Raw genomic sequence first — 15,732 nt, 5'->3', positions numbered from 1 at the left:
ATGAGAGAGAGAGAGAAAGAGAGAGAGAAAGGTGGGAGGGGTCCAGAGCACTGCTTAGCTATGGTTTACAGTGGTGCTGGGGATTGAACCTGGGACCTTAAAGCCTCAGGCATGAAAGTCCTGCACAAAACCATTATGCTATCTCCCTAGCCCTACTGTAAGAATTTTCCAAAGGCTGACTATATTACAGGTAGTGTACTAAGCCTTCTATATATACTACTCATTTCAGTCTCAGCACAACTCCTTGATATAGGCTTGATCCCCATCATAAAAGCAGCTCAAGCAAGAATTGGTGGAATCTGTATTCTGGCTACACTATATAAATCTATATTTGTAATTTTTTTATGCTGTAGAACTAGAGGTTTTTTTTTAAAATATATTTATTTATTTATTCCTTTTTGTTGCCCTTATTGTTTTATTGTTGTAGTTACTGGTGTCGTCATTGTTGGATAGGACAGAGAGAAATGGAGAGAGGAGGGGAAGACAGATAGACATCTGCAGACCTGCTTCACCGCCTGTGAAGCAACTCCCCTGCAGGTGGGGAGCCAGGGCTCAAACCGGGATCCTTACGCCGGTCCTTGTGCTTTGCGCCAAGAATTAGAGGTTTTGTTCCATGCCCCAGCAAGGTGTTCCAGTAGTCCCAAGTTTCCAGCCCAGAGACTTGTACTGTGTACTCAGCTACTGGAGCTGCTGAATGAAACAGGAATTACTGGGAATGGTCATGTCAGTCCCTCACTTCTTCTCACCTCTTGCCTGCATCTAGTCCCACTCTGTCTGTCTGTCCTTCCTCTGTAGCTGCAAGCACAGGGCTGCAGACCTGGAGAGTGGAGCCTTGTCTAGGCTGCCTGAGTTCTCAGTCACTGTGTGGGGAAGAGGGCTCCATTTGGTATCAATCAGCAGACACAAACAGCTGCCTGGTGCTGCAGGGCAAACAGACGTGGTGACAAAATGCTCTAAATTAATCATAGCCTCATCTCCTCCCAAACATACATACACGATTTCATTGCCCAGGGTGCTGCTCTTCTTATACAAAGACAACAGAAATTACAGCCAGGGGTATGTCTACAAGGTGCTGATTGTAAAGGGACTCTCTCATAGGTAGGAAGCTCAGCCTCTTGCTGTCTCCATTACTGTCCTTGTGCCAGTACTTGCTTGGCTCCTCCCAGATGGATCACTAGCATACTAGTGGTCCACCCAAGTTGACTGTGAGACAGAGAGAGAACAAGAGAAGAAAAAGAGAGAGAGAGAGAGAGAAAGAGAGAGAGAGAGAGAGCACTGTTCTATTATAGTATAAAGTTGTACCTGGACTTGAACCTCTGGAATCTCAGGACTGCAAGTTGGTGCCCTAACAAGCTGAGTTATCTCCCCAGAAACACAACACCCCCAAGAATAATCCCTAGTCCGTTCTCCTGCCTGAAGAGGAATTGTCTAAACCCGAGTGTGTGTCTAATCAGAACACAGAGCTGAGAAGTGGGTGGTGGCTTTTCTTGAGAAGAATCACAGCATTCATGGTTCTCTATCAGATGGCAAACCACCAAAACACATGAGGAATGTCTGCTTTGTCTTTTCTTCTCTCCCCTCTTCAAGCTCTGCAACCCACCTCCCCCCACCCCCCTGGTCAAAAATAGCAGACAATTTTTTACCAGACTGGTAGTTAGCGATCTACATTTTATACTGAGTTACAAGATAAGGCATACTCATCTATTTCTTAAGTTGATTGTTTCTGGGCAAGCCTCTGCCCCCACCAGACATAGTTATGAACTATAGGTTGAGTTACCTATGGCTCCAGGATAGGAAAATTGTAGGGAAACATTATTATCTGTATGGACAGAGAATAAACACACAGAGAGAGAGAGAGAGAGAGAGAGAGAGAGAGAGAGACTCAATCAAATGCATTTTTGAAATAAAAATCATGATGTGGAAACTGCTTGGTAAATACCAACTATAAGAGGGAAAGTCAATGATCCCTTCAAGTGGTCAGTCTTCAAAATATTAGGGCTTAATTAGACAACTTTGAGTCTGGCTCCAAACTGACTAGTTGGTTTTGCAACCTATAGCTCAGCCTCATTTGGAATCCCAGCTGCCCGTCCTCACCTCCCTGAGTGTTCTCTGACTCTCCAGGTCTAGTTCAGGCCAAGAAAACCTCAATTAGCTAATGAGGGGGCCCATGACCAGCACCCAGACGTCCCCACAGGCCAGCCAGATCATAAACTGCCATCATCAATGAGAATTTACAACCTCTCCTACCACATGGAGAGTGGAGGTGCTATGAAGTTCTGCCAACCCTGGGCTGACAGGGACACGGAGAAATGCTGGCAAGGCGAAAAGAGAGTAAATTAAAAATACACTTCGATCTATAGGCTCTATTTATCTATGTCTTTCTTTAGTAACATAACATTAAGGCAAAAGGTCACCTCCCCACTGAAATATAATTTATATTTACCTTTTATTAAATAATTATGGCATGGCATAAAGTTAAATATTACAGAAGCTAATCAACAGGGAATTCAATCGAGAAAACTCAGACATGAGAATTTCGTCTTTGCTATACATAGAATGTCTTAATCCTCCACAGGGAGTCATTCGGGTTTGCTTAAGGAGTTTAATAATACACATTTCAACTGCCATAGAATCTAAATCCCATTTGGATCAGTCCTGGAAAAACTTTCATCAATACCTTGAAATTTCATAATATTTCTCCTGGGAGCCTGGATCTTTTGTGTCGTTTCTCATTTTGATTGTGATTGCACTATGTGAGGTTACTTACACATCTTGGACCCAACAAATAGATATAAGCTGTAAGTAATGTGTGAAGGGTTTCTATTGTAAGTAAATAAAATTTAACTAAAAATATCTACTGGGAACCCTCATTTTTTAAAAAGTTGGCTGGTTCTCAGTATTTTCCCAAAGAGTTTAAGATACATGAATTCCATGATTTTTTTTCTTTCCTTAGAGGAGGCACAGAGACCAAATAATATTTACCCCTGCATTGCCTCTGTTTCTGTTTCCTAAAAAGATAAGTACAAACGTGGAAAGAGGACTGTTTGTTAGTGTCCTAGTTAGACTTCAATAAAGACACCATTGACATTGTAGGCTGAAGGTCATTTTTGACCTAGACCAATAGGGGTACTATCAATGACTGCAAAAATGGTAACACCAAGGCCAATGTAGCCCCTCAGCAGAAACTTAAGAGGAACTAGGTAAGAGGATCTTGGGAAAGACAGTCTGAGTTCTTAGTTGAGCTATACAATAGGGTGTTGGGAAATCATACAACTGGCTTGGATTTCAGCTGTACTTGCTAGTTATGCCTTTGACTGGAGCTGAGTACCATCGCAGAGTCTATGACTCAAGAAGAGAGGAAAGTCTAGAATTTCTGAGTCTCACTGTGTGTTCACACATATATGCATTTATCTGCAGCAGAGGTACCTCATTTTTATCAGGCATGCACAGTTTGTTGTCCTTTCAAGGAGTCCAGCCCAAGAAGTAAAAGCATGCTCCTGATCCTAACACTAAGCCCTAACTTTCTCTAAAACCAAAGACATTAGAAAATGATCTGGGTCAAGAAACCCACAAGCTATGCAACGAGCCTGCCAGATAAACATGAAGATGAGAAGATGGGCTTGAATATGGAAGTCACAGGGAGTGGGGGGGTCCTACATCAGGAGTACTTACTCCTCAGTGTGGCTTTGGTCAAAGTCAGTCACTTTCTATTAAGAGGATAGGAAAGCATTAACTAACCTCACTTTGGGAAGAAGCTAGATATACACAGGCTTAATCCTGTCCTCATCCTCCCTTTAAAGCAACTCTAGGGGCCAGGTGGTGGTGTATCTGGTTGAGTGCACACATTACAATGCACAAGGACCTGGGTTCAAGTACCCAGTCCCCACTTGCATGGGGAAAGCTTCATGAGTGGTGATACAGTGCTACAGACGTATGCATCTATCTATCTATCTATCTATCTATCTATCTATCTATCTATCTATCTCTCTATCTTCTCTCAATTTCTATCTCTCAATTTCTATCCAGTAAATTATATAAATAAAAAGTAAAGCTTTTCTATTCTTGTCTATCACAAGATTGCCCTCCATGTGCTTTGAATCCCACATATTGTGATGTCTGCTCTGCTTTTTGTGCTGTGATTTTTAACTCCTCTCTTCCTAGACTTCTTCCCAATTTTCTGGTCTAATTATCTGCCTCCCGCCTTCTTCCTCAGGCACCTACTATTTGAAAGCTATATTCAATTAGCATCTAATGTTCACATATTAAACCTAGTCATGGTTATCTGTGTATCATGGAGAGGAAGCTAGTAGTGGCTTGGGATCTGTTTTGGCCCCAACGCTAACCTGACACTTTGAAGGCTGGAGACACCGCTTTATTTCTCTACAAAGACAAAGAATTACTTTAAATGGTCTCTAAGATCTCTTCTGAGTTCTTGCTTTTTTATGATTCTGTTATTGATTGGATCCAGTGAAATTCTTCCTTGAGAAGTGGAGTTAGGTGGGGTTGAAGCCACCGTTGCTAAATTAAGTTATCTTCTCTAACATTTGTTACATCGAAATCTCTCTCTTCATCCATTTGTTTCAATATAGCAAAAGTTCAGTGTCACCAATTAAAAAAAGAACAAAGATAATATAGGAACACACTATTAAGAGGTGGGGACCTGCTTTTGTGGATACAGGAAACAGAACACGAGGAGAGAACCAGCAGTGCACAAGTGAAAGATTAGATGGAAGGCTTTGATATTTAATTTTAAATGAAATATTAATTTAATATTTAATTACACTTTGGTTTCAAGCAAAACTGCAGTAGCAAGACAGATTGTTTGAGGAAGGGAGTAATATACATGGTTAAGGAGACAACTGTAAAAATTAAAGATAAATTTCAAGGGTAAATCTAAATGCCACAGCGGAACAGTTATGAATATGCTCACGCTCTCGGTAATGTGTATTTAGAATATTATAGCTGAAAGTACCAGGCCATTAAGGGGCTGAGATGGATTGAGTGAAACAACAGCCCCCTATTCTGGGGCTTCCAACGGAGACATCATTCTTGAGACTCAGCTGAATGATGCATCCAAATTCCACATGAGGTGGGGCTGAGACACCTTTTGCAAAACTGCAGGCTACCACGAGGGCTATTGATTCAGCCTGTTTCCAATGTGAGCAGGGAACGATCACACTTTTGATGTCTGAGCTGGGTATTTTTAACTAAAACTCAGATTCATTTCTTAAATGGGATTCTCCCCCTTCCCCCCCCCCCAGGATAATGTTATAAACAAAAAGAAAGAAAGAAGAAAGGATATGCAAAGTAGAGGAGCTATAAACACTGGTGATCCATCTTACATGTCTGCACAGTGCAGCCTTACAAAAGGGGGGCCCCACACAGTCTGCTGAGTCTTGGGGAGAAGTGCAGGGTCTAATCTTGGGGTGCCTGGGAAATCTTCCATTTTTCTTTCTCTTAGCTGCTGCCTGCTCTGGGTCCCCACTGATGAACTCTTTCTCTCAAGTACTGGACAGGAGTATGTGATTGAATGCATTTGTCTGTGCTACAGTAAAGGGCAAGAAGTCTTTATGGGAAGAATGAGTCGCTATGAATTTTTTTTTTTTTTTTTTTTGCTGTTGTTATTCTTAGTGTGTCTCAATTAGGCAAGGTGTCAGATCAATTTCTAAATACAACTGCACAGCTTGGGAAGCAGCTCCTCTGCAGGCACTTTGACTGCCTGAACAGGTGGTCTCTTTTGCTCCTTCTGTCCTCATTATAATACCCACTGCCCCTTCACCCCACCTGCAGTGCCATACCCTCTGGCTGCCTTACTGTTGCCCTCTGTCAACTACACAAAGGACTAGTTCTCATCTAGGCCCAGATAGCAAGGGCACACACCATGTGACAGCCTTTCTTTCTTTCTTTCTTTCTTCCTTCCTTCCTTCCTTCCTTCCTTCCTTCCTTCCTTCCTTCCTTCTTTCCTTCCTTCCTTCCTTCCTTCTTTCCTTCCTTCCTTCCTTCTTTCCTTCCTTCCTTCCTTCCTTCCTTCCTTCTTTCCTTCCTTCCTTCCTTCCTTCCTTCCTTCCTTCTTTCCTTCCTTCCTTCTTTCTTTCCTTCCTTCCTTCCTTCCTTCTTTCCTTCCTTCCTTCCTTCCTTCTTTCCTCTTGCTCTTTCTTTTGTTGTTCTTTCTTCCCTCAGTCTTTCATTCTTCCTTTTATTATTTCTTTCTAAATTATTTGGGAAATACAGATTTATTTCTTTATTTATTGGATGGATAGAGACAGAGAGAAATTGAGAAGGAAGAAGGAGATAGAGAGGGAGAAAGAAGGAGCAGTACTGCTTTAACACTCATGAAGCTTTTCCCCTGCACATGGTGGACCATGGGCTTGACCCAACCAAGGTCCTTGGACATTGTAACATGTGCACTCAGCTGGTGTGCCACTACCTGACCTCCCACCAGGTCTTTCCAGAAGACATCCAGAGAATTTCACCCTAGGTCAAACAACAGTGAGACAGAGAGTCACCTAGTCACTCATTCTAGTAATAAAGGAGGCTTCTACCCAAAAGGTGACAATTGTTGACTTTGTCTTTTTATTACCATATATAATACATTTGCACATCTATTTCATTGCATCTTCCCAATATAATAAAAATCTCCTCATTGTTTAGATCAGAAAATGCTAAGTGAAAACTCAAACACAGGCTTCCCAACTCTGTCATTGTCTGTCTTCTTTCCCACACTAAGTTCTCGTGAGTTTGCTAACGAAGTGGAGTTTGGACTACTTTGTCTTCTACAACTTCACTTAAGTGTGAAGAGGGTTATTTCTATGATTTCTAAAGCATTGTATGCACCTCAAAGGCTATAAGTCTATCATATTACGCTGAATTACAGAGGTCCCATTTTATCGCCTGAGATACAGGGACCATGTTAAACATCTCAGAGCAGCCTTATGCTCTCACCAGCCAGGCCTACATCCTAGCATCTTCCTCAGGATAACAGCCAGAGAGCCAGTAGCTGAGAAAAAGATACAACACCGGAATAAAACTACCAGGGTTGGATTTAACCTGATGATATCAGGCAGCAATATTCTCTTCTCTAAAGTGGGGATATTAAGAGAACTGCTATCCTGGGAAAAGTAGTCATGACAAACGGTCCTAAGAGAGGGTTTGGCTCTGTGTGCTCAGAAGACAGATGTGATTACTGAAGGACGACCACTTTTTCCTCACAAGCTTGACCTGAGGATAGAACTCACTGGAGATTTCTTGGCCAGCGATGCAATGTTTAGCCCAGATTCTGCAAAGAACTGTAGGAATAACATTGAAAAGATGGACTTGTCTACACCATCCCCTCAATGACTGGCCATCAGCTCATATCAAAGCTCTCACTGGTTTCTGTGGGTGTGTGGACAGTGTAGAGTTTATAGTTCAGACAATAGTAGTTCCACCCTCAAGTGCCATGCTCCAGCCATTTTCTCCCTGCACACTCACTGCTACTTGAACTGGCGAGCCATAGTCACCCTAAGATCACCAGTATTTTTATTTTATTTTTTAAATTTTTTTTCTCTTTTGTTGCCCTTGCTGTCTCTTATTGTTGTTGTAGTTGTTACTATTGTTGTTACTGATGTCGTCGTTGGACAGAGAGAAATGGAGAAAGGAGGGGAAGACAGGGAGAGAGACAGATAGACACCTACAGACCTGCTTCACCACCTGTGAAGTGACTCCCCTGCAGGTGGGGAGCCGAGAGCTCGAACAGGAATCCTTATGCTGGTCCTTGTGCTTCGTGCCACGTGCGCTTAACCTGATGCCACTACCGTCTGTCTCCCAATCAACAGTATTTTTTATGTACTTTGAGTTCTTTGTTAAAAAAAAAAAAAACTGTTAAAAAACAGAGGATGAGTTTCCTCCCCTCTAAGCCTTGACTGACACACCACATCAAGGTATCTAAGTTAGAGGTAACTGGACATTTCCTGATGAGCATTTTTCTCATGTGGAGGATAGACCTCAGTACTTCAGTACCTCAGTACTTTAACAAACCCTGGTTAGGGGAAAATAGACCTGCAAAGTCACGTGTGTGAAGAAACTATTTTGGTTTTCAGAGCCCCGGTGTTGTTTATGCTGCACTTGGTAGCAACAACCATGGGGAGCTGATTACTACATTTCTGTCTAATTATGCCAGCTAAGTTACATCTAACAAGCTTGGGTTTGTTATGGTGGTGCATCCTTGGACACAGGTGCCTTCAAAGGTTGGATCATGAACTACAGAATTCTTTGGGTAGTATGGGAGCTGGAGGCGAAGAGACTTATTGACTTCCCTTCCTATCTCCTGCTATTTGAGCCTTCTAGAAAGTAAGTGTAAATGCTACTGGCACCGGGTTAGTGCACATAGTATGAAGAGCAAGGACCCGTGCAAGGATCCTGATTTGAGCCCCTGGTTCCCACCGGCAGGGGAGGTCGCTTCACAAGTGGTGAAGCAGGTCTGCAGGTCTCTCTCCCTCTCCCTCCCTTTCCCCCTCAATTCCTCTCTGTCCTAGATAAAGATAAATAAATAAATTAAATTTAAAAAACTGGCTGCTGGAGAAGTGGATTCATAGTGCAGGCACTGAGCCCCGGAGATAACACTGGAGGCCAAATAAATAAATAAATCAAAATTAAAAATTTTAAAAAGTACATGCCATTGTGTCCATGGGGCAGGGACTCCGTTTTATAAGAAACCCCCTTTGTGGGGAGTAATATATAAACCAGAAAGTGTCCACAACAGCTCCATGAGCAGGATTCAGGTTTCTAGAACTCATGTTTGAGTTTAAAAAATGCAATTTCTAGATCCTTCTGGAAGAGTATGGTTCAGAATTGCTTGAGTAGGGCCAAGCATGCACCCCATTAGGGAAATAAGGGAAACACCGATGGGTAATAGTGTAATTAGCAGCAGAACTTGGCAGAGGAAGAGAATGTGGTTCAGAGAGGTTAGGGAGCTTACTTAACAAAAGGACCAACAAGTCATGGAGGACACATCTGGAATCCAGAATAAGTATTCTGGTTGAGTCAGGTCTCTTCTGAGATAGATATACTATATGTAATGTATAGTAAATCTATCTGTCCTGTCCCTATTAAAGTGGTCTAATGCTTCAAGTGACTCCTTTCCTATGCAATCAGAATTGTCTTGTGCTCATCAGAGCAGAGGGGCTTGTCTAAGTCTACTGTGGCCTCTGGCACACTGTTCTGAGGCTAATCCCCAGAAGTGGGGCTGGAGAAAAAGACTTTTTAAATTTTATTTTTATTACTAATTTACTATTGGTTTACAAAATTATGAGATAACAGGGGTAGAATTCCACACTTTTCCCATCACCAGATTTCTATGTCTCCATTCCTCCATTCTCCTCATTGGAAAGTGTAGTAGTTCTCCCAAGGTCACAGATATGGATTGACTATTATATATAGTATATCTATGGCCCTGCCTTCTTTTCCTTCCTAAGTCACACCAGCTACTGCTACTTCTGAGTGTCTTTTTTTTTCCTTCCCTTTTTTTCTCTGTGGGTCCTGATGGAATTGGTGTGCAGAGAGAGCTTTCTGGTCATCTTTCCCCTAACATTTACCCCTCTGGAAGTATGAACCCACAGAAGTTGGGAGGTCTGGCTTCTGCAATTACTTCTCTGCTGGACATGGATGTTGGCAGGTCGATCCAGGCCCCAGGCCTGGAGAAACTACTTTCTAAGAATCTCAGTGTGTGTGTGTATGACTCAAGAGGCCAGGCTGAGGGGAGGTCACAGAGGTCTCTGTCTGCCCCCAGGGAAAAGTCTGAGGGGCAGTGGGGCTCAGCTCAAAAGTAGAGTAGTCCAACCTTCAACTTTCTGGGTAGGACATTACCTTCCAGCTGTTATACTGATTGCTGACAAGTAGTAAATTGACTTTTTTTTTTAAAGGTCTTTGTATTCATTTATTTATTTTCCATTTTGTTGCACTTATTGTTGTTGCACTTATTGTTGTTGTTGATGATGTTGTCATTGTTAGATAGGACAGATAGAAATGGAGAGAGGAAGGGAAGACAGAGACGGGGAGAGAAAGATAGACACCTGCAGACCTGCTTCATTTCCTGTGAAGCGACTTCCCTGCAGGTGAGGAGCCAGGGGCTCAAACCAGGATTCTCGCTCCGGTCCTTGTGCTTCACACCACGTGTGCTTAACCCGCTGTACTACCGCCCGACTCCCGTAAATTGACTTTTTATGTCAAAGGCATCTTCTGTGGTGTGTAGAACCCTCCACACATAACATCGACCACCTGACACCTCTACCTTCCTAGGCATCTGACCCACTCCAAGGGGGACAAGTTTTTACAGTGACCAGCCTGTTGAGCCATCTGGAACAGTGCTTCTATGTATGTTTTCTCCAGTGATTCTGAGAATAGTCTATTGCATCTTCACCCTTTTCACGCCCCTAACTACTTCCCAAGGCTAGTTTGTCCTTTCCCCTTTTGACTTAATAACGGGCACATAATGTAGTTTTTTTTTTCTTTTTCTACATTACATATTTTTTTTTGGTGGTTTCTGTCATCAGTGTTAATATTAGCTAGTCTCAAGGTGATAATGCATTTGAATCTACCATCTTTTGAAATGCCTGTGTTTGTAATTAAAATATTTAATATGAATACATTTTGGTTCATGGTGTGAAATTAGAAATCTACCATCTCATTTTTCTCCTCCTCCTCCTCCTTCTTCTTTTTATTTTAAATGCTTAACTGGATGGCTCAACACCACTTGCTAAATTTTCCATCTTTTTTCACATTGACAGTGATAGTTCCTCACCTATATGTATTTACAGTCCATGTGGACAAAAACTATTTATTTAAAAACTTTCTATTCTATTGCATGACACTTATATATGTTTCTACAAAGTCCCATATTCTTTTAATTAGTGAGGCATAAAACAGGTTTTAATGTCTGATAGGGCAAGGCCCTCTCATTTTTTAAATTAGGCCTCCAATTTTAGTACCTTTATTTTTCCAGATGTACATTTGTAAGGCTTCCCCAAACATTCTGTTGGTACTTTGATTGGCATTGTGCTAAATTTATTCATTAATTGACATCTTTACAATATTAAATCTTCCCACCTCTCCACCAGCTGGAAGTATTTTGTCCTTCCTCTGAACTCCCTTAGCACTTTATACCTTTTTTAAAAATCACTTTCTAAACTATACCCACCCAATTTTTCAAACCTGAAACCTGAGAGTCGGCCCCTCTGCTCCCCTCCCCAACTTTCACCCCATCCAATCAATCATCAAGTCCCTTCAGTGCTACCTCCTAAATTTCACCCACTTCTGCCTGTCCCCACTACCAGCACTCTGGTCCAAGCGGCCATCATTTCTGATCTGGGTCACCACATTCACCTCCAACTGACCTCCTTGAATCCATCCTGTTACCAGACCATTCCTTCTACTGCAGCAAGAATGATCTTATAAAAGTCAGAACTGATGATTGCATCCCCAGCTTAAAAAGATTCCAACATAACTCAGTGGCATGTGGGCTATTGTCCCACAAACAGAACTTGACATGCCCTGGCCCCAACCCTCTCTCCCAATGTGAAGCCAACTTCACTTTAACTCATTTCTTCCCTGTTCATAGTGGCAGCAAATATACGCCCTGGTCTTCCTTGTCTTTGTACAAGTTATTTCTTCTGTTTGAACTAGTCTTTACTCTCCTATTATTTTAGACAAAGAACGTCTGGTTTCTGTGGCATATAATATAAACCTCAACATTCTTTCTTGTTGTTTTTTTTTTAATTGCCACAATGGGGCTTGGTACCTGTACTATGAATCCTCCCCTCCTGGCAGCCATTCCCCCTTTTTTTTCTTTCTATTTTATTGGATTGGACAGAGATGGAGAGGAAAATAGAGAAAAGAGAGAAAAATAAGACACCTGCAGACCTCTTTCACTAGTTGTGAAGCACCCCCCTGACACACACACAGGCGGGGATTGGAGCTTGAACCCAGGTCCTTGCACATGGTAATATGTGTGCTTAACCTGGTACACCACTGCCTGGCTCCTGGCCTCAGCATTCCTTATAGCTCCTTTTTAGTACTCATCACATCTGAAATTCCTTGTTCAAGTTAGTCTTCAGAAGGAAAACACTAGTAATTATATTAAATGTAATGTTGCTAATAGCTTTTGAATAATAAGATATAGTTATACTCTGTCCCAAGTCTTCATATGCATAAATGTTTTGGCCTGACTTAGACCAGATCATGTGATCAAGTTGTTAAATTTTTAGGAATTTAGTGGGCAAGCTGATTTCATTTCAGTAGTTCAAAATCAGCCATAGTTTCTGTATCATGGAAATCAGCAAATACTACTAAGCAGAATTTTCTCCCATTCCCACTCCCCCTACCCTTTATCCTGGAAATCTTGTTGATAAACTTTCACCAACATATCACTGCTTCTACTCGGTGTATTGCTTGCCCCTTATCACAGCCCGTGTTACCAATGGGGAAACTTGGACTCAAATCACTTACTGAGTTGTAAGCTATTTAGCAGTCAACCGAGCTGTGAATAAGAGGCATCCTGACCCTAGAGTATGAGCAGTTCACCTTGGTATCTCCACACTGGACCCTACCTACCAGACCTGCTTTCTGCAGTGTCCCCAACACAAAGTACTGACCATGAAACGGCTGAATCAAAATGCCTCAGCCCATCAGATAATCAGACCTGTTCACTAACTACACTGACAAAGAAAAGGCACCAGGTTAAAATAGCCATAAACCCAAATCCTTGTTTGGATTCCATCTTTAATTCAACAAGAAGATATAAGGAAGTCTCTTTTCCCTGGCCTCAGTTCTCTTATTTGCAAAAGAGGGTGTCTGACCAGATGACCAGGTTGAATATCTCTTAATCTCTCAAATTCTTTTCTGAACTTATATGTAATGTAATATCAGTTATTTTCATAGCTATGTGGGGTTTTTTCTGTCAGCACTTTGTTTTCACTCATAGTGGACCACTGTTGTGTCCAGCTAAGTTTGATTTGCTTCTGAAATGTGATTATCTTAACATCTCCTCTGAAAAGTCCCCCAAGATTCCCCAAAGGCAGCCTCTCCCTGCTCCATGCTCTGACAACCCTTTTTGCTTTTACATCTCTTATAAGACTCAGTCCAGTTATGGTATAGATCTACAAGTGTCTACTCCCCCTTTCTAGAGCTGTAAGCTATTAGAAGCATTCCAATATTATTGATTTTGTGCACTGAGCATAATTTGGAACAAATGTTTGCCCAGTGGTTATATGGATTACACTGATATTGCTCCTACGTTCTGATTCAGACCCAACTTATCTGGGCTCCACCATAGGTGTCAGTGATTTAAAGTGAAATCAAGAGTGAGAATCTCTGCTGTCAGAGGAATTTTACACACACGCACACACACACACAGCATATATATGTGTGTGCATGTGTTCAAATATCTCTAGCCCCACTGAACACTGAAATTGTTCATTAGTTTTGAATGAAGTTGAGGGTTGGTGACAACGTGGATGTTATTATATGACTGATCTCTTAATATTAATATGACAGATCTCCTTACAGGTCACACCTTCATCCATGAACAATGGTATATTTGAGAAATAGAGAAACCTTAATTGTTTCTCCCCTGGCTTCAGGGATAGCCCAAACTTGTGGCTTCCTTTTATCTTCCTTGCCTTTCTGCCTTTGTCTCCTTCACAGGCTCTTCCTTACCTTACCAAGTCTTATATGTTGATGTTCTCAATTTAATATTCTCAGGCTTCATCAATCCTGTAGCTTTACTCCCTCCCATGGTCATCACCCCAAGCCCTTTAATCATCACCTTTAATCTTTTCTGAATGCTAATCTCCCTCATTTTCAACCTGTTCAAAATCTTCCCTACCAAATCCCTCATTTTACCTGACTTTCTTAGCTCATCTCCCATGTTCCTCTTCACTAGCCTCACTCCAACTCAGCGAAATTGGCATCAGTGCCTTCTCCAATGCCACTCAGCCAATCCCAGCTCTTACTCTATCATTTACTCTATCTCTGTATGGGATACTCACCCTTACTTTCCTGTTTAAGTGAACATAAGTGAACAAAACATTAAAAAAAAAATCACCCTGTCGAAGTTTGGAAAAAGCAATGTGAATCAAAGGAGGCTTGAGAGATATTGAGGAAGGTATGGGCAAAGTTCTTAGTGTCCCATCTGCATATCCACCATTTTCCACATCTTCATCTAAAGCTCTGTTTCACTCTTTATCTCTTACTTGTTATTGTCTGAAGTAATATCATCTATAGTCTTTGTTATCTGTCTCTCCCCTTAGAATGTAAGTTTTATGAAGATTAGGGATGTTTTTCTTGTCTACCTCAGTGCCTAGAGTTGTACTAGCCAATGGTAGACATGTAACTCATTTTTACAAATGAATAAGCTATATTCCTTTGGAGGCTACAACAGTAAAAAAATTTTTGCTGGTGCAATAGAAACTCCTGCAGATCTTTTTTAAAAAGCAATCCAACTAGGTTGTATCTGTCATGTAAGAGAAAATTCAAGGGTGAAAAATTATTAATATCTTCCCCTATTATTCATAATTGATATGTTAACAAGCAATTTATATTTAAACAAAAGTTAAGAGGCTGAATCCTATCTCATTCAAGAGACTATATGACAAAGTATTATTACACATTTATAGTGTGCCTGATATATTTTATTATAAATATGCACATTTATATATGTATATATACACATCCCTTTTTACTCTTACACAGTAAATATTTAGTTAATCTCAGAGCCCTCGTTTGCTTCTCTTGACTCATTTTTGTTTCCCAATATGACATCTATGACTTAGTCTCTCTTGCATGGAAACCCCTAAAGTAGACTTATATCTTGTCAGATCAAGTCCCATATAAGGTTTTTTTTTTTCAGTTTTCAAAATTGTGGTAAAGTACACATAGCAAAATGTACCCTTTATTTCACCATGGTTATTGCTGGGGTTCCGTGCCTGCAGGACAACTCCACCATTCCAAGTGGTCATTTTCTTTCCTTCTTTTTGTATAAAGACAGAGAGAAAGAGAGAGAGACAGAGACAGAGAGAAAGAGAGAGAGAGAGACCTGCAGCACTGCTCCATTGCTCATAACGCTCCCCTACAGGTTGGGACACGGGGCTTGATAACATGTATTCATTCACATGGTAATATGTATGCTCTTCTGGGTATACTGCCACCTAAGCCAAAAATATATCACCTTAAACCATGTTAAGTGTACAGTCCTCAACAGTATTAGCACATCCATAGTACTGTGCAGTCAATCTCCACAATCTTTATATCTTGTAAAGCTGTAACTCCATCCTCACTAAATAACCTCGTCACTCTCACGCCCCCTCTCCTTCTCCACAACTTCTGGAAACCACTGGTCAATTTTTTGTCTCTATGAATTTGACTAACCTAAGTCCCATACAGGCGCTTTTAATTGTTTATATAGCTTTTCCTATCTATTCTGACCTCACATAGTAGATTGAGTTTTTAGTTGTTTTTTTTTACTTTTATTTATTTATTTATTTATTTATTTATTTGACAGAGACAGAGAAATATTTAGTGGGGAGGGAGATAGAGAGGAAAAGAGACAGAGAGACACCTGCAGCCCTGCTTCATCACTCATGAAGTTTTCTCCCTGCAGGTAGGGCTTGAACCTGGGTCCTTGCGTACTGTAATGTGTGAGCTTAAACAGGTGCTCCCTCTCCTGGCCCCCATCCAATCTCAGTTTTAACCAAATGCATT

The 15,732-nt window shown here is 41.3% G+C and overlaps 1 protein-coding gene across 2 annotated transcripts in view; it reads right to left on the bottom strand.

Moving 5' to 3' along the window:
* Nucleotides 1-15,732, bottom strand: part of EBF2 (EBF transcription factor 2) — a 227,469-nt gene that overhangs the window by 27,148 nt on the left and 184,589 nt on the right. The window lies entirely within an intron of this gene.

The sequence above is a fragment of the Erinaceus europaeus genome, chromosome 19 (assembly GCF_950295315.1).
Source record: "Erinaceus europaeus chromosome 19, mEriEur2.1, whole genome shotgun sequence".
Classification (NCBI taxonomy): Eukaryota; Metazoa; Chordata; class Mammalia; order Eulipotyphla; family Erinaceidae; genus Erinaceus; species Erinaceus europaeus.
Note: the sequence above shows the minus strand (reverse complement) of the source record. Positions and strands in the feature narration are given on the sequence as shown.